General features: G+C 37.9%; 1 protein-coding gene across 1 annotated transcript in view; it reads left to right on the forward strand.

Moving 5' to 3' along the window:
* Positions 1-264: 264 nt before the first annotated feature.
* LOC134801012 (cGMP-specific 3',5'-cyclic phosphodiesterase-like) overlaps positions 265-26,341 on the forward strand; it is a 195,549-nt gene continuing 169,472 nt past the window's right edge. Inside the window, exon 1 of the mRNA XM_063773511.1 lies at positions 265-688. The gene's annotated coding sequence lies outside the window, so the exon portion shown is untranslated. The remainder of the gene's footprint in view (positions 689-26,341) is intronic.

The following is a 26,341-nucleotide window of genomic DNA, read 5'->3' on the forward strand; positions in this document are numbered from 1 at the left end:
TAGGTTATGACTGTAGGCTGATACTTTTAAGGAGTAATACCTATTTACCTCATTTGAACTTCTTTTCTTTCAAAAAAAAAACTCCACAGGGAAGAATTACAGGACAATTATTGCTAAGTCGATTTTCTTTATAGATTGTGTAGGTATACACACCACATAAGTATAATTTAACAAGTGTAGAGTTTACATAGATGACAAAATTATGTACAAACACATTTGGTTTGCATATAAACTATTTTCAATCTCATTTACGACCTGTATATTTGCCTACACTTTGCCATGCATTGGATCCCAGATCCTTGAATCCTATGTACCCATTTAGAACTGTTGACATTCTACATCACGTATTCTATGGCCTGAGCCTGGGCGGGCGGCGAGGCGGAGGGGGGAGGGACACGCGATTGGCCCGGCACACCTCAACCGAGCCTTCAGTCTGCACCCGGCCGCCGCGGAGCGCGCACGTCGCTCGTCCCACCGACCGTACTCGGCCCATCCGCGTGTTACCACCACATCCATTCTTCAATTAAATCGAGTGTGAAAACGAATAGTCTATCCGCGTTTAGTTTAGACAGCCTGTGACGTCACTAACCACCAAGCTAAGGGTTGTTTTCGACGCTACGCGTCAATACGTACCAGTGTAATGTAATGAGCTCTGTTGACGGCAACCTATAGAGGATTTTCAGCAAAAGTGAGTACGTAGAAGCTTAAATGTTTGTGCGAATTTGCATTATGCTTTCATTTCGTTGCTAGGGATAATTCCTTATTGTAGTTGCTTATTAGCTAAATCGCCAAGTACGTTGGTAAGGACAGTAGTTACCCGCCTTTCTTATGCCAATGATTGTTAATTTGTGTCAATTATTGACGCGCATGACACTTAAATTCTTAATTATTTCCTTAAGTTAAGAAAACCTTTTGCGGTTGGGGGTAACCGCAGAAAACCTGGTTTGTTTACGATACAAATGGGTCATAGAAACATTGGTTATATAAGGTCACAAATGTCACAATGGGACGAAGTCAGTCAAGTGATAAGAGATCATTGACAACATCCTTTACAGCTAGATCGGTATCTCGGTATCATACAAGTAGATCATCAAGATAAAGATTCGTGAATGTTACTAACATCTTGTTCACTTTCGTGATTCGATCATATGAATAAAAAATATGATATTAATTATATTCTGTCAAAATAATAGCCGCAACATCAGCGTTCGGTATTTCTCTAAGATCCCCACATTACAGGCTGAGCCTATAGTTCGTTTTTTTAGCATTAGATAAAGACTACGCGATCTTGACTCTCTGAAAACTCTTTTTAAAAATCAGTTTATAATTGCAAATGAATGTAAATAATCGTATATGATTCATAATTATTACATATTTGCCGTTACTTATTATTCAAAAGTGTTTTTCAATAAATGACACGTCAAGATTGTTTACCTTTTTTCTATTACTAATAAAAAACTATAATGAGGGAATCACTGTCCTGCTTTTATTGAAGTTTCTGTATTTCTTGAAATAAATATATTTAGATTTTTTTATATTAACTTTTTGCAATGTTATACCTACTCTTTTCTCCATTACCCGAAGGTTTAAAATGCACTAAAGGTCTAAAGCGGGTGACTGAGTCGAAGATGCTCGACATGTTTCGCTCCATAACAACAAACTTGAACAGGATGACATGTAAAAAAAAAATATCAATAAATGGTCTATCTATCCTAATCAGACTGACTAGATTGTTTAGCAAAAATGTGTTAACCCACATTCATTTTGCAATAAAATGTCAACTTTAAATAAAATAAAAATGAATAAATAAAAATAAATAAAGTTTTATTTTCAGGCATCACGTACAGTAAATAGTACACCCATATCAAATTAAATATAAAAACTTAAAACTAAAATAAACTAAAAGCAAAGTAAAACAAGTTAAATAGTTAATTGTTACTATTTTTTGTTTCCGTTTCGATGTACTGAAAGCCAATGCCTAAACATGTTACAAGTAATGTTGCGGCACACCGACATGATAATGGAGTTATGCGAGCGGCGCATCCCCTCCCAGAAGGAAGAAATGCGTGCGCGTATCACTGCAAAGAAGTCAGGGATTCTGGCTTCCGCGAACATGGTGGAGGCACTGCAGGAACGCGGCAGCCCCATCAGTGTCCGGAATATATTATTATACTGCACACGGATGGCGCTGTACGATTTCCTGCTGTACTTGACCCACAGTTGACAGGTGTAGAAAGAGAGACAATATGCATTAAATAATGTACGTTTGACTCCCCTGCTACACCCGACAAACCTGCGGGCTATCATGTTGCCACGGACAGCCAAAGCTCTTCTTTCGCGTTCCATGTCACTGTCGTCCCTCATGTCTTCCGTCAGTATATGGCCAAGATATTTGAACCGCTGCACAATACGCAGCTTCTCTCCATTTAATTTGACTTCCGGTATGTTATCCGGACCCCTTCCAGCCTTGAAAACCATCAGTTCTGTCTTAGCCACGTTGTAAATCAGCCCATGAGAATTAACATAATTTTCACAGACTGAAACCAGCTTTCTCAGACCCTTGATGGAGGGGCTGAGCAGCACCATGTCATCAGCGTAGCTGAGACTGTTCATACAGACGTCACCCACGTGACACCCGACTCCAGTGCTCCTCAGCCTCCCCATCAAGTCATTGACGTAAAGGTTAAAGAGGTCCGGAGAAGTAAGTCCACCCTGGCGTACCCCGCATTCTAATCTATAACTATTAGATGTCGTGTCGCCCCATTTAAGCGTCATCTTTTTGAGTTGACATCTTATTAGCGTATAGTTGCGTAATTAATGTGGGTTGACACAATATTGCTAAACACCATCCTAAGAGGACGAGTTGCAAAATTACGTCCCTTTTGCTTAATGCATGGTCAAGGAATATTGCTGTACCATTCCGTACCCTGCTACCTTGTCACCGTAACAATAATATCCCTAGTGGTTTTCACATTGATTGTCACTGTGATAAATTACGAAACGGTACAGAAACTAACCTCTTGCCTGTGTATGACAAGGCTCGTGGCCAAAATGTTAAGGTGACGTTCCATTTCGAACGACAGCTCTAACTACCGTCGCGACGTTACTGTCAATTGGGAATTGGGATTGTCATTCGTTTTACTATGCCAATTGACAGCAACACCAACGAGTCGCCACGGCAGCGCAGCTGTCGTTGGAAACGGAACGTCACCTTTCGTCTTCTTTTTCTATTATTCTCGAAAACTATTTTTTTTGCTCACCGAGGTTTGAACCCACGATTTTTGATCACCACAAACACATGAAAGGTTAAATTTCTTGACTGTCCGTAAAGCACTTTTCAGAGCAATAAAAACGGGTTACTTTACGTTATTCAATATACCTATTTTGGGTCATTTCTGCTACCCCAAGGGTGTCTGTAAAATCTTTTTAGCGATAATAGCGGTGTTGACTAATTGTTCTGACAATTATTGGAGTTTTTAGTGCTATCTCGTTATTGTACTGTCATCCGCAATAACATGTTACTCTTCAAAGGCCACAAAAATATGTGACACGCTCTAATGGCTCTAAAAATAAGATCGTGTCAGATATTTTTGCAGCCTTCGTTGTGTAACATATTATTGCAGGTGACTGTAACTGTACATATCTAATAGAATATTACTACTACTCTGCCATCCAAAATATTAAAGCTAAACTGTCTTTTCTTATATTTTAGCTTTCCTTAACTTTCGCGTATATAAATATTTCTGTTTTACAATAAAAGGAATATCCAGAAAGCAGATCTCTAATCTTACCATTTCGGATGATCCAAAACAGAAGCTTCGCATAAAAAAGAAAATAGTAAATCCCAGCAGGGTTGTGAATCTGCCGTATTTTCGGCGTATTTATAGACAGCTTATCTTGTAATCTCAAAGGGAGGCTGGAAACCCTGTTTCTTTGATGTGAGGTAATGACTTCTACACTGTCCTACTTATATATATATATATATATATATATATATATATATATATATATATATATATATAATATATAAATATATATATACAAGGGCAGAACTCGGCAGAAGAAATAATGGTTCTTGATGTTGCAATTTTTTGTACCGTAAAATGGGGTGAGTTGGGTGAAATTTGACTTTCATACCTCGATAAAATTTTATTTTTACATGTGAAAACTGAATGGTGTATATAATAAGTGGTTCGGACGTTTGTATTTTATTTTGGGTAGTTCCATTTCATAACTTTGACGATAAAGAGGAAAACCCACCTCACCCCGTAGTGCCTCGTATTTGGGGTGAGAGGGTTTTTCATACAAAGGTGATTTTGGAAGATTGTTGGATCGATTTTTTTTTATTATGCGTATATTACTATAGGTCCATTTTAAATTGGAATACATTATTTTTGTAGCAGTAGCCTTAAAAACCCACCTCACCCCCTTCTAAATCCTTCTCTCCCCATTCATAACCCATAGCTCCCCGCGAAACCTACTCACCCCGTTTTACGGTATGTCATTAATGAAATAGTAACTTTTCTCAATTATTTGCTCCAAATCTAGTTCAAAATAATAATATGAAAGAAAAAGAAAATGATTCCACCCAATTTATACAGCAATAATTTTATAGCGACCTTCACAGATGCATACGTAAATAATACAATATAATATGTAAATAATACAATATAATATGTAAATAATACAATATAATTTGTAAATAATACAAATATCTGGAAAGAAATATAGTGCCTATAGCAACTGTGACAGATATGGAAAACCCATATGAATTTGGATTGCACCTACGTTAGAAAATTGATTGATATTACAAGCTTTTATTTAATTAGCAATGTTTATTTGTAATATTGTTGTTCTGGTCAAATCTCGCAAGATAATTAGACTTACTTCCCTATATTCGATTTAGTATGAAACTTCACATTATGTACATATGCAAGTTGGGTGATAATGCAATATTATGGTACCGTCGCATCGAGCTGATATGATTATGGACACAGAGGTGGCCATGAGAACTCTGTGATAAAAGAACGAAAACCTAATTTTTAGCTTGTAATAATAGGTCCATTAAATTTTTATTTTATTTTTAGGACAAGTGAATTAACAACCCAGTTTAAAAAGGCTTGAAAACTTGATTTTGCGGGCTATTATAACTACATATTGTCGTCCTAACAATAGACCAATGAGTCTTACGAGATCAATCAATTATTATTCACATTTTTCACTTTATTAAATTGAAACACGTTGAAAAACTCCATCTTTTTGACATCAACCGCACACCTGCCTACGTCATTTGGTTTCCCTTTTCGTTCGATTTTTTAACGACGCTCGAAACGAGTTTTTTATTGAAATGCGATCGGTTTTATCCCGGGATTTTCCGGGGATATTGAATATTTAAAAGGATTGATGGGGTAGGCAGAACCTTGCGTAATTGAGCACGTAATTTTGTAAAATATTAACTGTTTCTGAATATCTAGTACAGTCGGGTAGAGAATAACTTAAAAACGTGACCAGAAAAAGTATTTTGAAAATTCGCTAAAAGTTGGAAGTTTTGGGTAAATACTAGAAAATATCTAATTTGAAACTATGTAGGAAATAATTAAACTACCTATTCTTCTTCTTCTTTTCTGCTCAGCATATTTGCGTCCACTGCTGAACATATGCCTCTTTCATGGATTTCCATGTTGTTCTGTATGCGGCGGTTCTATGCCAGGTCGGCCCTGCCATCTTTCTAATGTCGTCCGACCATTTAGAGTTTATAGAAACCAAGAAAACTATTAATCATAATCCCAAGTACCCAAGTAGCTATATGAGCTGTAGAACTATAGCAAGCTTGTGAAGCTTGTCAATGCTGACTACATAAATGTATGCGAAGTCTTACATTTATGACATATGCGGCCACAAGCCACAATACAGTCGATTCGGCAGCATTGTCGCGCCGCATTACTGCAGTAATCCTGGTGTAGTATGAATCCGAACTGTACCTTAACGACAGAAGTAAATGTGATAGCACTGGACTGGACAAAAACGGGGCGAGACACACGGCTCGATTCGGAAAATGAATTAGATTTCTACTAGACTTCAACAAGTTACTATACGGATAATTTAAAGATATTTGTAAGATAGATATGTCAAATTTGACGTTTCCGCGATTCTGGAGGTCCACTTGAACGATTTCGAAAAGTTATGACTTAGATATCCAAGTCACATCTAGTCGATATCTAATGTAGATCTAGTTGATCTCTAAATCGTCTCAAGATCTTGTGATTATCTCGAAATCCGAATAGGCCTGACAGTGTAAGGTTGTCTGGCGGGACGTGTCTAAACAAGGAGAATCATAAAAACACTTGGCTGGTTGTTAATCAGATTGAGTTACAGCCGTTCCGTATGGGATTAGTTTAAGAGATAGTCTGGCCATGAACTAGTACATAATAAGGAGTATGTCTACATAGAATGCAGATAAGTTAAACAAAATGTTTAAATATCAACGATTTCCAGTCCCTTAAGATAAAACCTTCATTTGTCAAAGAGTCTCTGCTTTCGAATCACACTCCAAAAAGTTGCGACTCGTAACGTAACTCAAAATCAATAAAACAATGTTTTTAAATCTTAAATACCTACTAAAAACGATAGTTCGGTTGCTTCAAACTGTCTGTCATTTTAAATATTTTAATACGAAATTGGTACAAAAGAATAATTAAGTACCTTTAAATTTACTAATTTTCGTTTTCGGGAGCGATAAATCGATCTAGCTAGGTCTTTCCTCTGGGAAAACGCGCATTTTTGAGTTTTTACATATAAAATAGGTATGTAAACAATTTTTTAAATGTTCAAGAAATAAAAGGCTTTTTTTTTATATATATGTTTTCCAAGCAAAGCTCGGTCTCCGAGATATTTTATTTATTATGGAGTCTACAGTTTTAGAATCTTTATTTCTCAAGAAGATATAACAAAACTTCACTTAAATGAATTCTTTATTATTAACATGTCTATAGTTTCAAGATAGGCCAGCCAAGGTCGTTCTGATATACTGTAGGAAGCCGCCTAAGCATGAGCTTAACGAGATGTCCGATAATCATTTCATCTGTTATCGATTTTCAAGTGTTTTCTAGAAAATGACAGTTTTTAGGGTTCCGTACCCAAAGGGTAAAAACGGGACCCTATTACTAAGACTCCACTGTCCGTCTTGTCTCTCTGTCACCAGGCTCTCATGAGCCGTGATAGCTAGACAGTTCAAATTTTCACAGATGATGTATTTCTGTTGCCGCTATAACAACAAATACTAAAAACAGAATAAAATATATATTTAAGTGAGGCTCCCATACAACAAACGTGATTTTTTTGCCGTTTTTTACCTAATGGTACGGAACCCTTCGTGCGCGAGTCCGACTCGCACTTGGCCGGTTTTATTTTTATTGACTAGCAAAGCAAGGTGAAACTGTTGTATAAGAAAAGTGCTCCACCATCAGCCGTTGTAGAGATCCTAGGCGGAACACTGAATAAATGAAATGGCATAAAGGCGACTCCATTACTGATGCGACAGGAGTACAATTTATTTATTTAAGCTTTATTGCACAGTTAAAATTGTACAAAAGGCGAACTTAATGCCAGAAGGCATTCTCTACCAGTTAACCCTGCGGGCCAAACAGAAAACAAGCAGTAATAGGTGCAAGAAAAATTTAAAGTACGAAAAATGTAATATTAAACATAAATTTGACAATCTATTTTTTAAATATTTGCTCGTGTTACAGGAGACACCTGGTCCACATCAGACATGCAAATACCAGCAATTAAAGTGACTGTTCCATAAAAAAATACAGTAACTTGTTTCACTAACATCTTAATTACATTACCAAACATCTTGTCTTCACGGCTGTACATGTACCTACTGCATAAAACACTCAATTAGAGTCCGAATAATTAACAGTAAATAAGTAGTAATTTGTAAACCAGTCATGTCATTTGTTTTACTATGCGTAGTAACCACGTGATTCCTCGTTCGTACTATCAAACAACCTAACAGGAAAACGCTAATGACGTAAGAGCAGCGACGGAATATATCTATCATCATCATCATCATCATCATCTCAGCCATAAGACGTCCACTGCTGAACATAGGCCTCCCCCTTGGACATCCATACGCGCCGGTTGGAAGCGACCCGCATCCAGCGTCTTCCGGCGACCTTAACAAGATCGTCTGTCCATCTTGTGGGTGGACGTCCTACGCTGCGCTTGCTAGTCCGTGGTCTCCACTCGAGCACTTTTCGACCCCATCGGACATCTTCTCTGCGTGCAATGTGGCCTGCCCATTGCCACTTCAGTTTGCTAATCTGGTGGGCTATGTCGGTGACTTTAGTTCGTCTACGGATCTCCTCATTTCTGATTCGATCACGTAGAGAAACTCCGAGCATAGCCCTCTCCATAGCTCGTTGAGCGACTTTGAGTTTTGAGATGAGGCCGATAGTGAAAGACCACGTTTCGGAGCCGTAAGTCATCCCTGGTAACACACATAATATATCTATACATATAAATAATTGCGCCGGGGCCTACGGTAGATCCGAATGAAATTATGCTCAAACGAAAGAGCGTAAAAAAATAACAGTTTTGAATCGACAACATATATCCGCAAAATTCATACTGTCGCATATTTTGGAAATATTTAGACAAGCAGTGCAAAAGGTCGGCCATATTCAATTTGTTGGTTGACGGTACGTTCGGAAATTTGAATTATGTTTGCGTCCAGCATGTTAGTTAGCTGGGTTATAACCGCGAACACCGAAGTTCGCAAATTATCTCTGTCATTCTAATCACGCCTTTAGGCGTCGACGGGATGATCAAATCAGGGCGTGTAATCATATAAACGCAACTCTTAGTACAGTCAGCAGCAGAAGTTGCTAAGCGGGCGAGGTGTTCAAAATGATCTTGACGCGACTTTATTGTTAAGAGAATAAGAGCGTGTCAATAATTTTGACTCCTCGACCGCTTAGCAACTTCTGCTTCTGACATTTTGACTTCCAAACACAGTCCATATTGACTGACATTAAAAAAAAACCTAGTAACAGTTAAATTATAATAGTTTCTCAGTAAACATACCCCACCCGCTGCTTTGAATACACAATTTCCCGGTACCTATTTTAAAAACCGGCCAATCAAGGACTCGCGCACGAAGATGAAGAGTTCCTTACCATCACGCAAAAACGACAAAAAATCACGGTTCATGAGATACAGCCTGGTGACAGACGGATAGTGGAGTCTTAGTAATAGGGTCCCGTTTTTTTTACCCCTTGGGTATGGAACCCTAAAATAGTTGTGATTGGTCACAAAAAGTATTGATTGGCTAAAATAAAATTTTAAATGTCCAACCTCTTTCGCGGCGTTACAATATTTGACGTTGTCAAACTGCGCGCAGTAGGTACAGTTGAATCGCTGGCGGCAAAATACACGTAGGGTCTTTTTTAGGGTTCCGTACCCAAAGGGTAAAAACAGGACCCTATGACTAAGACTCCGCTGCTGGTCGTCCGTCTGTCTGTCACCAGGCTGTAATCATGAACCGTGGTAGCTACAGTTGAAATTTCCACAGATGATGTATTTCTGTTGCCGCTATAACAACAAATACTTAAAAAAAAAGCCGCTGCCGGCCGGTACCGTTAAAAGATGTAATCGTCTTTCGGTAGATGTCGCTATACGCCACCCCAAAGGCGTGTATACATAAAGGAAGGAATGGAAAGAGTCGCGATATTCTGGTAGGCTTCCGTAGCTCAATTGGTAGAGCTAACGCACGGAGGTTGTGGGTTCAAGTCCTGCCGGAAGCGTAATTTTTCATTTTTTTTTCATTAATATAAAATTTGAAATACTAAAAAGTACGGAACCCTCGTTGGGCGAGTCCGACCCGCACTTGTATGGTTTTGAGCTCTATATCAGACTTCTACAGTTATTCTAGTTCGTTCGTATTATCAATCATTACCTAACAGGAAAATGCAAATGACGTAATGACGTATGAGCATATAATATGAACATGTGTAATGTGACGATTATGTTTGATTTTTTTGACGTAAATTGAGTTCATAGTAATCATACATCCTCGTAAACCCCACGATCTTCCCTAAAGTACTACTACCTACTGCAATGTAATTTTAAACGGTTTCAATTGGAACAGAGTTAGTATTTCTTTTCTTTCGTTTAAAGATTTTCAATAATGGCAAAGTTGCTAAATCTTGTAGCCCATCAGCTGTTCTATAAGCCAGCCATTCTCTAAGTGTGTTCCGCGGAACCCTAGGGTTCCGCGACACCCCTGCAGGGGTTCCACAAGAATTTAGAACACTATGCTTTAGTCGCCTCGAAAAATTTGACTATGCAAATAACACACTTCTATAAACTATTGTTTTATTGTAGGGTTCCATCAAGTATTTCGCTTTCCAAAAGGGTTCCGTCAAAAAAAAAGATTGAGAACCGCTGCTATAAGCCCTTTAAGTCTTGGCGTTGGTTTTAGGGACACTATGTATATCTGATGACGACGGTTCTTAACTTAATTATGTAAGTATGACAACTTAACAAAAAACCGGAAAACCTTTTTAGTATTTGTTGTTATAGCGGCAACAGAAATACATCATCTGTGAAAATTTCAACTGCCTAGCTATCACGGTTCATGAGACACAGCCTGGTGACAGACGGACGGACGGACAGCGGAGTCTTAGTAATAGGGTCCCGTTTTACCCTTTGGGTACGGAACCCTAAAAACAATTTGAAAAAAAGTAGTTTTGATACAGCAATATTTCTTCGTGAATATAAAATACATTTTTGTGAAATTCGACTTACTCTTATTATCAATATTATCTTCACCCTCGCTTTTTATTAGGCCGCTTTTTCTCAATCATGGAAGTGGCAATGTAATTTTCTTTACGGCCAGTCTTTTCTCTGATAAACGCTTTCCTTTTCTCTTTATCTGTTGCGATGACCTTTGATACTTTTCTAAAAAAAATAGTTCTAATCTAATCTATTTAGTTTAAAGAAAAAGTCGCCGAACTCAAAAATTCATACTTTATCATCGCCTTTAAAAATGTGGGCACTTCCAAAAAAAACTTGGAGCGATAACTAGTATATAATTATAAGAAAAGCGCCAATAATTGAGTATCTTTGTATCCTTAGATCCTTGTCATAAGATTTTGCCCCCCGAAATTTGATCTAGTAAAGCAAATTTTTTTTCAAGTAGGAAACAAATCCCTAGATTGTAGTGGTACCACTAAGATTTCCATCTTGGTTTAAAAGTTGTGTACTACCATTGAGTAATAATAAGGTAGACAACTCTGTCAGCCCCTTGACATGTGTCGCATGTGCGTAAGGGGTTATTCATAAATTACGTCATTTCAAATTAGAGGGGGGGGGGTCTGGACATCGGATGATGATGATGTAGGAGGAAACGGGGTCATTCGAAGCATGATTTTAGGGGGGGGGGGGTCAAAAATCGATGACGTAAAGGATCGCTTGTACGCAGTCCACGTGTAGGTTATATTTATTTACAAAAAAAAAAGCAGACAAAATCCGTACTAATACATATTATATATGCGAAAGTAACTCTGTTTGTCTACCCTTTTCTTCCACTTCTTCTCTTTTAAACCTTCAAATCTGCTATGTAGAAAAGCTTAAAGAAGGATAAAGGATAGCTGTTATCAATCGTCATCATCATCATCCCAGGTTGATTCCAGCACATCTCTTTTCTCCGCCACAGTCGAAAGACAGCCTTAAGTCGCATAAACAATAATATATCTTTTAGAAATCCAAAAACGCAAACCAACACAAAAAGCAAAACACTAGAGAATAATATCGATATCAAAACGGAAAAGTCCATCAAGATAACATTATCCGCAAAGTACTGCTGAGGGCCTGTCCCGATATCGAGTGACAATGTCATTGATTTTGTAGCTTCGGCACTTCAGTTCACGATGAGTTGAATAAAAGATGAGTTGATTATCAATTTGTAATAATCTACACCTTTTTTTTACGAGGAGTAATGCATTACGCTCAGCCGGGGAACTAGGACGGATATGTTGGACTCGTGGCCAAGGGGCCAAATACCGACTAACCTCCACGGTATGCCCGGTTGTAGCAATGGTGGCGTTGACATGGACGCGTAAGCATTCCACCGTGAACACCGCCTGCTGCCGACAGCCGAGGCTGTCCCCTCCATGAACCCGAAGGCCCTGGAACCGAAGCTCCCCCGAAGGTAGTATGCAGGGCGACACCACACACTGGTCTTTCATGACAACCTTCACGCCGGGTGGAGATGGAAAAACCCCGGGTTCCACCCCCCAGCCTTGTCTTAGCGGTAATAATCTACACCTACATTTCTCCATCAGGAGCAGGAAAAAACCCAGGATTTGGTTAAGGTCGCAAGGAGCCGATGGAGGAGAGCGGCGCAAGACCGATCTTTGCGGAGATCCTTGGGGGAGGCCTATGTCCACTTGTCCAGCAGTAGACGTCTTTCGGCTGATATGATGATGATGATTTCTCTATATTTCATCGTAAGAAACAAGCAAACAAACCACCTGATAAGTTGCAATGGCCTAATATGGACGTCTGCTCGTTGCCGATCATTTAGAAAACCTGTTTACTCTATTTTGAAGAAACCCATTTACATTTTTTATTGAAAAACCACAGGAAGTTAATTTCACGGCCAGAGCGTTCACGTAAGAAAATGCCTTTAAGGATTACCTCTATTTAGGTACCATTTTGCGTTGCAACCCTTCACTTCAATTTTGTATGAAATATATTACCTATACCTATTTAAACATAATTTTTGTTCAAAGGCAACCTCATGCTTAATGATTAAAATGTTAAATTAAAGCTTTCTTTGTATGTGCAATGTAATTAATAGGTTGTCATCGATAGCATTTCAGTCGAAAAGTAATGACGATTGTAAGGCAAACTTAAGACAAATTTACCTAAAGTGTCATTCTATGGAACTTGCTAACTATGTAAACAAAAGTCACTAGTAAATTCATCATTCAGAGACAATTTCAATATGGCGGTTTGTTTACATAGTTAGCAATTTATAGAATGACACTTTAATGTCTGTGGGTAAATACTAAATAATCGCTAAGAATAACTTGCATTGAAAAGCTTATTATTCGATTTTTAACGTACGTTAGACAAGCACCATCATTAGTTTTCCGTCAACAAAATCGCTTCAATATAAAGCCTGACCAATAATATATGATCATTGTCAAGAGGGCGCTGAGGAGCGCTGATGCCCTAGCGGTAAGAGCGTGCGACTTTCAATCTGGAGGTCGCGGGTTCGAACCCCGGCTCGTACCAATGAGTTTTTCGGAACTTATGTACGAAATATCATTTGGTATTTACCAGTCGCTTTTCGGTGAAGGAAAACATCGTGAGGAAACCGGACTAATCCCGATAAGGCCTAGTTTACCCTCTGGGTTGGAAGGTCAGATGGCAGTCGCTTTCGTAAAAACTAGTAAAAAAAAAAAAAAAAAATTAAATTTTAAACTGTTTATTTTAAATAAAAAAGAATAAATATACAGCCAACTTAGAACTAATCTTACATTTTTAAGATTATTAGAACTAAGGGACATGGGGAGCAACCCCTATCAACATTAGTGCCTTGCCAATTCTTGGGATCAGTTGCCAAGCGGACCCCAGGCTCCCATGAGCCGTGGCAAAATGCCGGGACAACGCGAGGAAGATGTCAAGAGGGCGCTGTTATTCTCATGTAACTATAGGGTGACAGTTCAGTTTAGTATGAAACAATTAGTTCCAGTGAAATTCCGCAACATGGCGCGATTGGCGCGTGATCATATATTCCTGGTCAGGCTTTAACTCGGTTAAGCCCAACTGTCAGATTTTGCAATTTTGGTATTAAGTAAAGGACAAAGGTAATAGGGTAGATACATAGTCTAATAAAACATGGTCTTCCATTCCCAGAGTGACACGGGCCTACGTCACAACAACATGGCCGCTATATATAGCGCTATCCCATATTATCATATAGCGCTGTCGCATGATGACGTAGGCCCGTGTCAGTTAGGTGACCTAGAAAAGACGGGAATGGAGTACCAGGCGGAGTATATTATTATACCATGGGTAGATATTTCCTAAGAGGGTCGAATGGATTTATGCGAGTTTGAAGTTAAGCGAAACAAAATATATCAGCAAAATTATTTATGGCCATACTAGCCAGCAATTCCTTGCAACTTTGCGTGTTGGGTGCAGTCCAAAACCTAACTCTTCTTTTTGGGATTTGCAACGCAACGTCTTGCTGGCAAAACGTTACATGTAGTTGGGTGTTCTCTTCACTTAGGACGTTTTTCCATGGAAAGGAACGGGGGAAACAAATGGCTGGCCGTTAGACGGACGTTGCTGAAATGCAGTGTCATTTTCTATTCTCCGCTAGCTTGTGTACAGAAACATAGGAACAATTCCAAAAAAGTTTGTACATTTTCGGCCCGATTCGAACTTTAAGATACGTCAGTTAGACCTAGAAACGATATGGATTAGATATGTCAGTGTCAAATATGACGTTTCTTCAAACAAAAACGTCACTTTTAACACTGACACATCTAACCCATAATATCGTTTCTAAATCTACCAATTGACGTATATTAAAGTTCAAATCGGGCAGACAGACGTCTGCCTGTGTGGACATTATGAAACTACAAGGGGTCCGATTGCCATTTTGGCTGCGGAACCCTAAAAATCTGCACTTTTGAAACTTTTAACTAGGGACTTATATATTATTTTTCCAAGCAGAAGAGATTCTGCCATTATAAAATATCATATATAACGTATCTCGTTTCAGCCGGGAGCGACCTACTTGGCGTGAATACTATTTGCTCTCCAAACATTACACAGTTCCAAACGTATTGCTTGCTGAGAATGGATATGTTTAAAAGTTACATTCGGAAGGCGACTGCACCAGCGTTGCTGTTGTCGCATTACTGCGGAGAGTGCGTATCACTTTCAATTTTCTTTAAATTGACGTCACTCCTTTCATAAAGTCTACAGCAGTAACGTTGCAACATGATTTGATATGGGTAAATATGGTATCGATGCATACAGTGTAATGCCCTGAACACAAATATATGAGATGACAAGCGCGAAAGCGGTGGGGGTAGTTGCAGTAGTTGTTATTTAAAACACCTTCACCGGCACCAAAGTGACGTTCGGATGACGACCGCAGCTGCATTACTGTTACGGCGTTGTTGTTGTCGCTGCTGTATCTGTAAATAAAAAAAAAATTTTCTTTTCAACTTCATAACGTCAGTAACAATCAGTATGTGCCATTACTGTCAATTCAATGTATCGATTTTAGAAAACAACTTGGTTATTTCTGAAAGTATACTTCTGAGAAATTATGCCTTTATAAAAAATAATCAGGAGACTAAAATCTACATCATACTAAAATTTCGCGAGACTTGACTGAAACCACTTTTTCCCTGTGTTGCGGGATCCTTCACAGATACAGTAGCAGTGCTGCGGCCGCAATATCAATGTCACATCACTCACATCCACATCAATTAAAATTAATTAAATTAAAATTAATTTATTTCAAGTTCTTCAATTTATTTCAATAATGCTGCTGCAGTCGCAATCCGAATATCACCTTAAAACCATTCGCTTGATATCATGACGAATTAATTGGATTCAAATTGTACGCTCAAATTAGCACAAATTTGATGATGTGCTAAAATCCCGTTGAACAATTGAGGATTAATTGAAACTAGGTATTTCTTGATGTTATATTTGCAAATGTAGATCGCTGTTGGATTTATTAATGAAAATGATAACGGTTATTTGAATAGGCTAGACGACAAGTTTTTATTGCCATACACTTTATTTTAATAAAATGTAAGCAATCGAATGGTACCATTATTTTCAATATTCATCATCATCATCATCATCTCAGCCATAAGACGTCCACTGCTGAACATAGGCCTCCCCCTTGGACCTCCACACGTACCGGTTGGAAGCGACCCGCATCCAGCGTCTTCCGGCGACCTTAACAAGGTCGTTTAATAAAATGTAAGCAATCGAATGGTATCATTATTTTCAATATTCATCATCATCATCATCATCTCAGCCATAAGACGTCCACTGCTGAACATAGGCCTCCCCCTTGGACCTCCACACGTACCGGTTGGAAGCGACCCGCATCCAGCGTCTTCCGGCGACCTTAACAAGATCGTCTGTCCATTTTGTGGGTGGACGTCCAACGCTGCGCTTGCTAGTCCGTGGTCTCCACTCGAGCACTTTTCGACCCCATCGGCCATCTTCTCTGCGCGCAATGTGGCCTGCCCATTGCCACTTAAATATTGGAAGTAAGGAAAGTTAAAATTTATTGTGATAAATTGTTCATATTCCATCTATTTACCTAACGAACCTTTTGGGGCGCCCTACCAAGCGATTGCGACTTTTTAATTTAAATGTTTTAAAATGTTTATGTTCTGTTCTGTATCCTCTTTTTTATTATATGGGTCACAATAAAGAATATATTATTATTTAATATTTATGTTTTAGCCACTTGTGTTTCGGTGAAATAAATAACTACTAGGTATCTTTTTTAACTCGGTTTTGTTGTAATGTATTTAACGTAGTATTGTAGTATTAATTTTAATTTAATTTTATATTGTATATTTTGACATGCGTTTTTGACATTAAAGATATTGAAATTGAAATAAAAGAGAGGCAGATATTTTATCTGGAGTCAGAAAGTCGTTAGCAATTTTCCACCCTCATACAATTTTGCCTATAAATACTAAAGTAGCTTCAAAATGGCGCGCAATCATATTTGCATATCCATCCCCCGCAAATGTAAGTCATTAGTAGTCGCTTTATTCTGATAGCCACTATTATTCACTACGCTTAGGTATTACAATAGGGTATTATACTGTATTTAAAATAAATTATTTTACACCATGCATGAAATAAAGCACCAGATAATTATTAGAAAAACACAGATAGGAGTTATTTTTGAACACAAGTTCTATTTAATAAATCGGATAGAATAAAAAAAGTAGGCGAGTTGAGCGTGACGTAACGATGTAATGTTTCATATAAATTCCATATTAGCAAATCGTTTTTACAGTTATAAAAAAGTAACTGATTTGACTAGTAGGAAAATACCCTATTATAATACACTAACCAGTACAAGCACCTTCTATTACGCTTAAGAGGAAAAGTTACGAACGGTTCTCCATACAAACGCAATTCCCGTTTTTCTCTCTTGATATTGACATTCTGGAAAATATTTTCACATCATTTGATGTAAATGAATCATTAGCTATGACCTTTGTTTGACTTTTTTTAGATTTGATATGAGAATTTTGAGCGAAAAACGTAGGTACTCCATACAAATTTTGAAATGCTCCTAGCAAGATTTATAAATCTTATAATATATAAAAAATCAAACGAAGGGATATAATGTGGTTGATATACAACGAATTGGTGCACATACAACACTATTTTCTATAATGTTAATGTCCAGAGAGGAAAATGAGGACATTTCGCACGGTCGTCCACTTTCGTCTTAATTAACTTGAAACTAGGGGTCAGGGTATACTGGTAACAACCCCACTAGAGACATTATGGGAATAGTAGTCAGGTTATTTGCCATCGTTTCCCACTAAACGGTGCTCCCAGGCAATTTGCGGACTTTCGTAATGACTTGTCATTAGTAGTGTCAATATTTTTGATAACTTACCTAATTTAGTAAAATTTAGGAAGCCGTTATAAAACCCATGGTTAACAATTTACCATCAAGACATTGATTTAGGTAAAAAAGCTTATTTGGCCGTTTTCTAAAATAATTATTGAAATTCTGATTCTCACCGATCCTGGTGTTTTTGGGTTCTTTCAATGCAGAATCACTAGCATATTCAATCCTGATGATAAAAAAATGTCCCAAAAATTTGTATGAAAATTGTACATTCAACTACGTCACGCACAGACAAGTGAAAAAAACCACACTAAAACGTGACGTAATGGAATGGACATTTTGGGACATCTTTTTAGGGTTCCGTACCCAAAGGGTAAAACGGGACCCTATTACTAAGACTTCGCTGTCCGTCCGTCCGTCCGTCCGTCTGTCTGTCACCAGGCTGTATCTCACGAACCGTGATAGCTAGACAGTTGAAATTTTCACAGATGATGTATTTCTGTTGCCGCTATAACAACAAATACTAAAAACAGAATAAAATAAAGATTTAAATGGGGCTCCCATACAACAAACGTGATTTTTGACCAAAGTTAAGCAACGTCGGGAGTGGTCAGTACTTGGATGGGTGACCGTTTTGTTTTTGTTTTTTTTTTCGTTTTTTTTTTGGATTATGGTACGGAACCCTTCGTGCGCGAGTCTGACTCGCACGTGCCCGGTTTTTTTAATAATAGGATCGAGAATGCTGTCGATTCTGAGCAAAATGAGCCCAAGAGGGTCCAAATTTGAAAGAATCATGTTTTCAATATTTATTTTAGAAAACGCCCATTTAAAAATTATTTAGCACAGTACAGTTTAGCTTATTGACAGTTCCGTACAATCCTCAGTCCTCAGTCAGAAAAGTCTGCAACGATTTTGATAGCACACTCAGTGCAAGTGTTATTTTTAACGACAAACTTCTATGAAATTATGACGTATAAATAATACTTGCATTGCGTAAGCTATCAAAATCGTTGCAGACTTTTCTTGGTCTAACAGTAGATGTTGCAGTTTTCCAATTGAGCTCGGACTTGCAACTGGAGAACAAATTACTTAACACGGCTCGATTCGGAAAATGAATTAGATTTCTACTAGACTTCAACAAGTTACGATACGGATAATTTAAAGATATTTGTAAGATAGATATGTCAAATTTGACGTTTCCGCGATTCTGGAGGTCCTCTTGAACGATTTCGACAAGTTATGACTTAGATATCCAAGTGACATCTAGTCGATATCTAATGTAGATCTAGTTGATCTCTAAATCGTCTCAAGATCTTGTGATTATCTCGAAATTTGAATAGGCCTGACAGTTTTTAAATCACAATTAAATATTACCGTAAAATGTTACTAATTTACTCTAAATAAAACTAAGAAAATTATTCACAAGTTTTACTATTCACTATTAAATATATTCAGATGTACTGATATTAAGCAGAAGATCTTATCCAACACACTTTTATCCGTAAGTCGACTATTGATCACGCCAGATATACGATTAGATAGCAAAACGGACCCCGATCTTATTTATGATACAACTGGGACAGAAGATGAAACCGCCTAACTGTTCGATGAAGTCTTTCTAGTTTCTACGATACCATTTTGCTGAGGATTGTACGGAACTGTCAATAAGTTAAACTGTACCAATAATGTACACCTATGCTCAGCAGTGGGCGACTGAAGGCTAGAATGATGATGATGATGATGAACTCTTCTTCTATTTTAAGTTTCTTAGCACTAAACCTACGTGTAAAAGATGGTATTAGCAAGCTGTAACGAGCGACGAGATATCTAGTCAGGAAATTGCTGATCATTTATCGCTTACGGCTCGACGAACGCTGGATGCACGTGTTTGAGCAAGCGAGTCCAATCTCAGGCCATCCAGTGTAATGAGCAGTGGCGGATTTGCCCTAAGGTCCAGTAGGCCCGGGCCTAAAGCTGCAAAATATTAGGGACGGCAGCAAGGCGGCAGTCTATAGATGGGTGCCGAGAAAGGGGCGGCTAGTAGTTTCTACGGGGCGTGGGGCCTAGGGCGGCCAGCACTGCAAATCCGCCACTGGTAATGAGGAATATCTGTAACATATTCGAGTAATATTTAGTGTATAAACTGAAATAGATGTCTTATACATAAATACCTACTAATGACAAAGTGACCAAGCCCTCCAGTGGCCGCTGTCGGAAACGAACCGGCGTTTTCAGCTATGTGGCTTACTCCATGGACCTTTGTAGATGTAAATAGTAATATAAGGTTGGTACGGACAAACACCTACACAATAATAAACGTACTGGTGCTCGACGTGGTCCCAGTACATGTCATCTTGAAACTTAAGTCATTGCCAATAGAGGAAATAATAAAACACATATTCTCCTAGACTGCAAACAGGTAGAAGTATACAGGAGGAAATACCTAGGGACTAAAAGAGGCAGTTAGCTACCTGAAAACATGGCTAGGTTTCATGCAGGAGCTGGGGTGGTTAGAGTAGAACAATCTCGTTTCACGCAAAATAGGCACAAATGGTTGTCGATTTGCGGTAAATGCCCAGAAGCACTAACTAAGGTAGGTACGACTAGTATAGAGCTCGCAATAATGGTTCCTCTAAACTTTCGACTCGTCGTATAAGGGATCGTAGTAACACTCCTGATCTGTTTGTAATGGCTTCGAGTAAGCGACGTAAGATAGCTTTGTTCGATTGGATAGGGTATTTGGACATCGACACTATCTAAAACTTGGCTACATTTTGAAACGATTTCCAAAAAGAAAGAAGTTCTGAAGGTACGACAAATATTAAACGTTTTACTTGTGGTAAAACGTTGACAGAAGCAGCCCCTTACCGCATACAATGCTATATATGGCGGTTATGATATTCAACTCTACAGCTATTAAAGTTCAACTTTATACAAATATTTTTATTACTTACATACAGGTTTAGGTCGTCACTATAACTGGCTGACTATCAGCGGTCACATGGTCAAGAATGAAATGCTTGCTGAGGTTTTCAGAAGAGACTATATAGTTCGTTTTTTTAGCATTAGAAAAAAAGTAAACAATCTTGACGTGTATTTTTATTGAAAACACTTTTGAAAAATAAGGCACGGCAAATATGTCAATTATGAATCATATACGATTATTTACATTCTTTTGCTTTCATAAGTAATAGTTACTGATTTTTTTAAAACGCTTTTCCATATAAAAGACGTCAAGACCGCGTAGTCTTTTTCTAATGCTAAAAAAACGAACTATAGCAGTTCAGTCATTTACAAACTGAAATAAATGTCATAATACTAAGAAAAAGTGACCAAGGCCTCCAGTGCCCCATCAATCAATTCAGTCAATTGTCATTTTAGACCTTAATAGTTAAGCGCATGTGATTTATATCCATATCCATCCATAAGCTATCCGATTACCATAAGAAGTATAACTAGATATCTTAGTCTATAATAACAGAGGTCACAATCAGTGTTACACTGGACCTACAGTAGCTCTACATTGCTATATGAATAGGGGCATTTATTACCGCTATAATGACCCCAAGGTTGAGGTCAGTGGCAAGGAAGTCCAGTTACCAAATCGGGTATAGAACCAACACGATTCGTATCTTAGTACTTAGCCTTTGACTTGATAACGCTATTGATCGTTTACCACCATTTTACCACCTATATTGAGTGATTAGCGATTACTCACATAGCAATGCAACGAACTAGAATAACTAGAGAAGTCTGTCAAAAAGTGTTTTCTTAATTATTCCCTTTGTGTATCTTTGCAATGTTTTAATATGTATCTTTATGTGTTATCTGTCGTGGCATCACCGAATGGGCCCTACGGAAGACCAGCGCTGGCTTGAGTTGGGTCCATTTCGTGATGCACACTTATTGATTTCTTCTTTCCTTGCTGTTGTTGTCTGTACATGTTCGTACATGTTTTGTGATCGTCACGAATAAAAATATTTTATCTTTTATCTATCTTTATCTAAAAATGACCCTACGCGAAACGCTAGCCAGTCCACTCCAGTCCACTCTAATTACCAGACATCGTAAATTTTATAGCATTTTCGGTGCAGCGGAGTGGTGTTAACGGAATTGGTATAAATAATTTCAACCCTAATGATTAATTAGCGTTAATTATATGTCTGCAAATTACAAAACCATTTTAACGTATAAATAAGTTCATAAGAGCTGGCGCTTGATTTATACCTAATGAATTGTCAACATTTTCATAGAAAATTCGCGTCAGCTTTCGTGGAACGATCTATAATTAAAAGCTATTTACGAGTATATTCACCTTCAATACCTTTGACCTAACTTGACCTTCCAAATAGGTAAAGCTCCAAAAAGCGGACATCAATTTTGAAGTAGGTACATATTCCAATAGCGTGGGTACCATCGATCACACGGTTACCTAACTGTACATCGTTGGACCTTATATCATAATATGATAAAATAAGATTATATTTATTTCTGATTGAAAATGTAGGTACATGTTATTCTTCCTTAAAAATAGCAGAAATTCACAAAAAGATCGTCAAGTGCATACAAAAAGAATTAAGTAAAACATACTATTATTAATATTAGCAACACAAAATAAAAATAGTAATAAAGTTAACAAATTTTGAATCGATAATGTCAATAATTGAAAATATAAAAATCTAATTAAAATATCGTACAACTCAACTATATCTAAAATATTTTGTATATATGTAATACTAGTATACCTACTCGTACCTTTAGTTGACCGAAGCGTAGCGAAGGTCTACGTTTTGACTCGGGCATTTTGCTTTCGTATGTCTGTCCGGATGTTCTCCTCTACAGGTCACAATTCTCAACCGATTCTCGTGAAAATTTGTGACCAGATTCTATAATTAAATAATTTTTTTATGTCAATCCAGTTTTTGGAAATTTTTAAAAATGGCGGAGTCGTGATACCTCGCGCCTAAACAAATAGTCGTATCGATATCATAAGAGTTTTTTCTTTTTGGCGGTATTTGGATATTTAGTTATTACTCGAGAGTGAGTAGCCGAATTTCGTCAGTTTAGCTAAGAACTATCATAGCGCATTTTGCAAACATTCGCTTTTTTTGTTTGCACACAGAAAGTCTGGGTTCGATCCCCAGTAAGACATAACTTTTTGTATTTTTTTTTTCACTTAAACTTCGTATTTTTTCTTAATAAATTAAAATTTTTGTATTGTTGATTGATCAAACCGCTGTGTGGCGCTCTGCCCTCCTAACGAAAAGTGCAATAACTAGAGTCAAGCTACTTTCGAGAAAAACGCGGTAAAAGATTTTAAATTTGTTTAGTTGATATCTCCAATATTACACATCCTATTGACTTGAAACTTTGACCAAAAAATAGATAATATTTTTGAGTTTATTTGTACGTACCTAATAATTATTTATTTATAATATAAAAAATGAGCAAACGCACTTATGCTTAGGATGGTCCAATACAGACATGATATAATTACAAGCCATAACTGCAATAAGTAGTCTACTTATTGCACTTATCGTTAGTAATTCAAGATATTACGATTATTTTAAGCAATTATAGTATGGTGCTGTACTGTATGCTTGAATCTTAAGTACAATAAGTAGTTAACTTATTGCAGTTTTAATTAGTAAGACGATGTGTTTAATTTTTTTTTCTATTATAGTTGTTGCAAAAGTGTATTTTTAACCGACTTCCAAATCTAAAAGGAGGAGGTTATCAATTCGGTTGTATGTTTTTTTATATTTTTTTATTTTTATTTTTTATGTTTTTTACTCCATACCACCGTCATTACAGGACCGATTTTGAAAATTCTTTTTTTTAATTGGATGTACAGATTGGTCCCGTGTTTGTCAAAACCCAGTTCTGATGATGGGATCCATGAGGAATTGAGACAACTCCTCAAATCAAGCATATACATTAAGAAAGGTGACATTTGATGAAGTGGAACTGCTGATGATGATCAGAACAGAACTCTTCAACGACGCATAGTTCACGTGAGGTGATTTGTCCTCTTCGTTATGTTTATTGAGCAAGTTAAGTTTTTAAGCCACATTTATGCCAAGCTCGAGTTCTGAACATGGGATCCATGAGGTCGAGGGAACTCCTCAAATCTTAAAGGCATACGTATAGAGATTTTTGTATTTTCAACAGAAAATCAAGCGTTTACATTAAAAACTGTCGCATTTGATGAAGTGGAACTGCTGATGATGATTAGAACAGAACTCTTCAACGATGCATAGTTTGGCGATTTCGATTTTGTGGGTTAGGTTAGTATAGAACTGCGACCCTTAGAGAAACGAAGTGCTACTAGAAAAGTGGGTAAGGTTAGGTTAGAACTGCGACCCTTACAGAAACGAAATATGCTACGAGAAAAAGGTGACGAAGTGGATTACTATATCAGTTAAATACCAGCCAATAATGTATATATGGCATTTCAAACTATTTTGAGAAGTCGGTTTTTTTCTATTAAAGATTATATGACATAACATTACAATAACACAAGTAATAAAAAAATAAACATTTATTTTTAGAGTCCTACTTCTGGTAAATAATACTGGTTTTTCATGTCTCATTATTGCAATTATATTTTTTTTATTAGCCTATTTGAGTGTCCCACTGCTGGGCAAAGGCCTCTCCCCTTAATTTCCACGACTCCCGATTTGGTGCTTCCTCCGGCCAGTTGTTCCGGAAGCTGTCCAGGTCATCTCGCCATTTCCGTTTGGGCCTACCGCGTCCACGTCCCTCTACCGGCATCCACTTGGTGGCTAAGTTAGCCCACCTCTCCGGATGCATGCGGTAGACGTGACCGGCCCAGTCCCATTTGAGCCTAGCGGTTTTTTCGCCTACGTCAGCAATGCGGGTTTTAGAGCGCAGCGTGGTGTTTCTTATGCGATCAGTTACTTTGACAATTATATTATTCGGTAAAAAAATCTAACAAAAAAGGCGACTGATGGATGCTCATGGCACAAAATCGAAACTTATTCCGTACCCTTCGCCCCGCAGTGAACATTTTACTACTCATAAATGCGACAACTTGCCATCATATTGCACCGTTATTGGTAAAACTATACTGTCTGTGCCCCATCGTCCTAAACATAAATGCAATAACTTAGTTGTATTGCCTTGTTATTAAATAAACTTATCATTAAAATTTTGACAATCCTAAACATAAGTGTAACAACTTCACTTATTGCGTTTATGATTAGTTATTGGACTAACAGTTGTTATCACAATTTTACTAAGCATAAGAGCGATAACTACAGTTATGTCGTTCTTCATAAGTAAATCACTAGTCATTGCTTCAGATATTGCAGTTTTGATTAATAAAAAACATGTTTACGTTACAGATACCTTAAAACTGTCTAAGAAGAAAATATAGAACTCGTTATGCTCAACGCGAATATGTATATAACTCAACTTGACCCAAAACTCGAGTTATTGCACTTTTCGTTAGGAGGGCAGGCCGCTGTCATCGTGCACGGTCCCAATACGCTATGCTCGCGAGGTCTACAGCTCACAGAGCCACTAGTAATAAGGTCCACCGATGTACAGTTAGGAGTGTTGCTGTACAGGATGTTCCCCAAATACGCCCTTAAGGGCCGCGGGTGGACGTAAAATTCCGAATTTTTATTTCCTACCCTAAAGGCTATGTCTTTGATTGATAAAGGTCGTAAATATATGAAATACGGGCAGTTTACGAACGTTTTAGTTGTGAATGGTTGTAGTGACGCTGTCGGATAGTGAAAGACTTGAAATAGAAAACGTTGGTACAGATTCTAAGGAAGTCTCCACACTGCCGGCGTATTATGGATGGTTTTATCCACGTGATAAAATAACTGTCACTTTTTAACACCGCGGGATAGAAAGTGACGGACACCGTTTTATCACGCTGTCAAGTAGACAAGAATGACCATCATATCCGTACTGGACTGGATGCGGAACCGATTATTTGTTACATAAGTGAAAAAGTATTATGGCTAAATATTATGAAACGTTCAAACGTAAAACGTAAGGATGAAAGAAATAAGTTGTACTAAAAGAGTTACTAATGAGCCGTCCTAAACAGAGTGAAAGAAAAGACAAGTTTAATGAGTATTATTAAAAATAGAAGAGGAAGAATGATAGGCCACCTGCTACGACACGACCACTTCATCAGAAACATCATGGAAGGGAAAATAAATGGAAGGAGAGGGAGGGGAACACCAAGGAAAAGTTATATGAGCCAAGTAAAGGAGCATGTAGGGGCCGTGTCGTACCAGGACACTAAAGGGCTGGCTTTGGACCGACCGAAGTGAAGACAACTTCATCACGCTGCACCGACAAGAGCCCAGCTCTCCTACAAAACCGAAGTTTGACAGCGGTTCAGGGATGAATCGGGCAGGCCTCTTCTAATGTATGGCACTATCCCTTTGGACTAGGTATTTAGGGTTCAAATTCACGTAATCGACTAATTATCTTATCTGTGGTTGTGCATGCTAAGGGACGTCAAGTTGTGCCAACCCTAATAACTGCTCGGAGCAATGCTGAGCCGAATGGAGCCGAAAAAGCCCGAACGCCTTAGTTTCCTACCCCTGTCAGTGTGATAACCGCTTATAATATCTCGGGGTGTAATAAAATTTAGGTATTTTTCGACAGAAAATAAGATATACGGGTAATACG

Source organism: Cydia splendana, chromosome 21 (assembly GCF_910591565.1).
Source record: "Cydia splendana chromosome 21, ilCydSple1.2, whole genome shotgun sequence".
In the NCBI taxonomy this organism is placed as follows: domain Eukaryota; kingdom Metazoa; phylum Arthropoda; class Insecta; order Lepidoptera; family Tortricidae; genus Cydia; species Cydia splendana.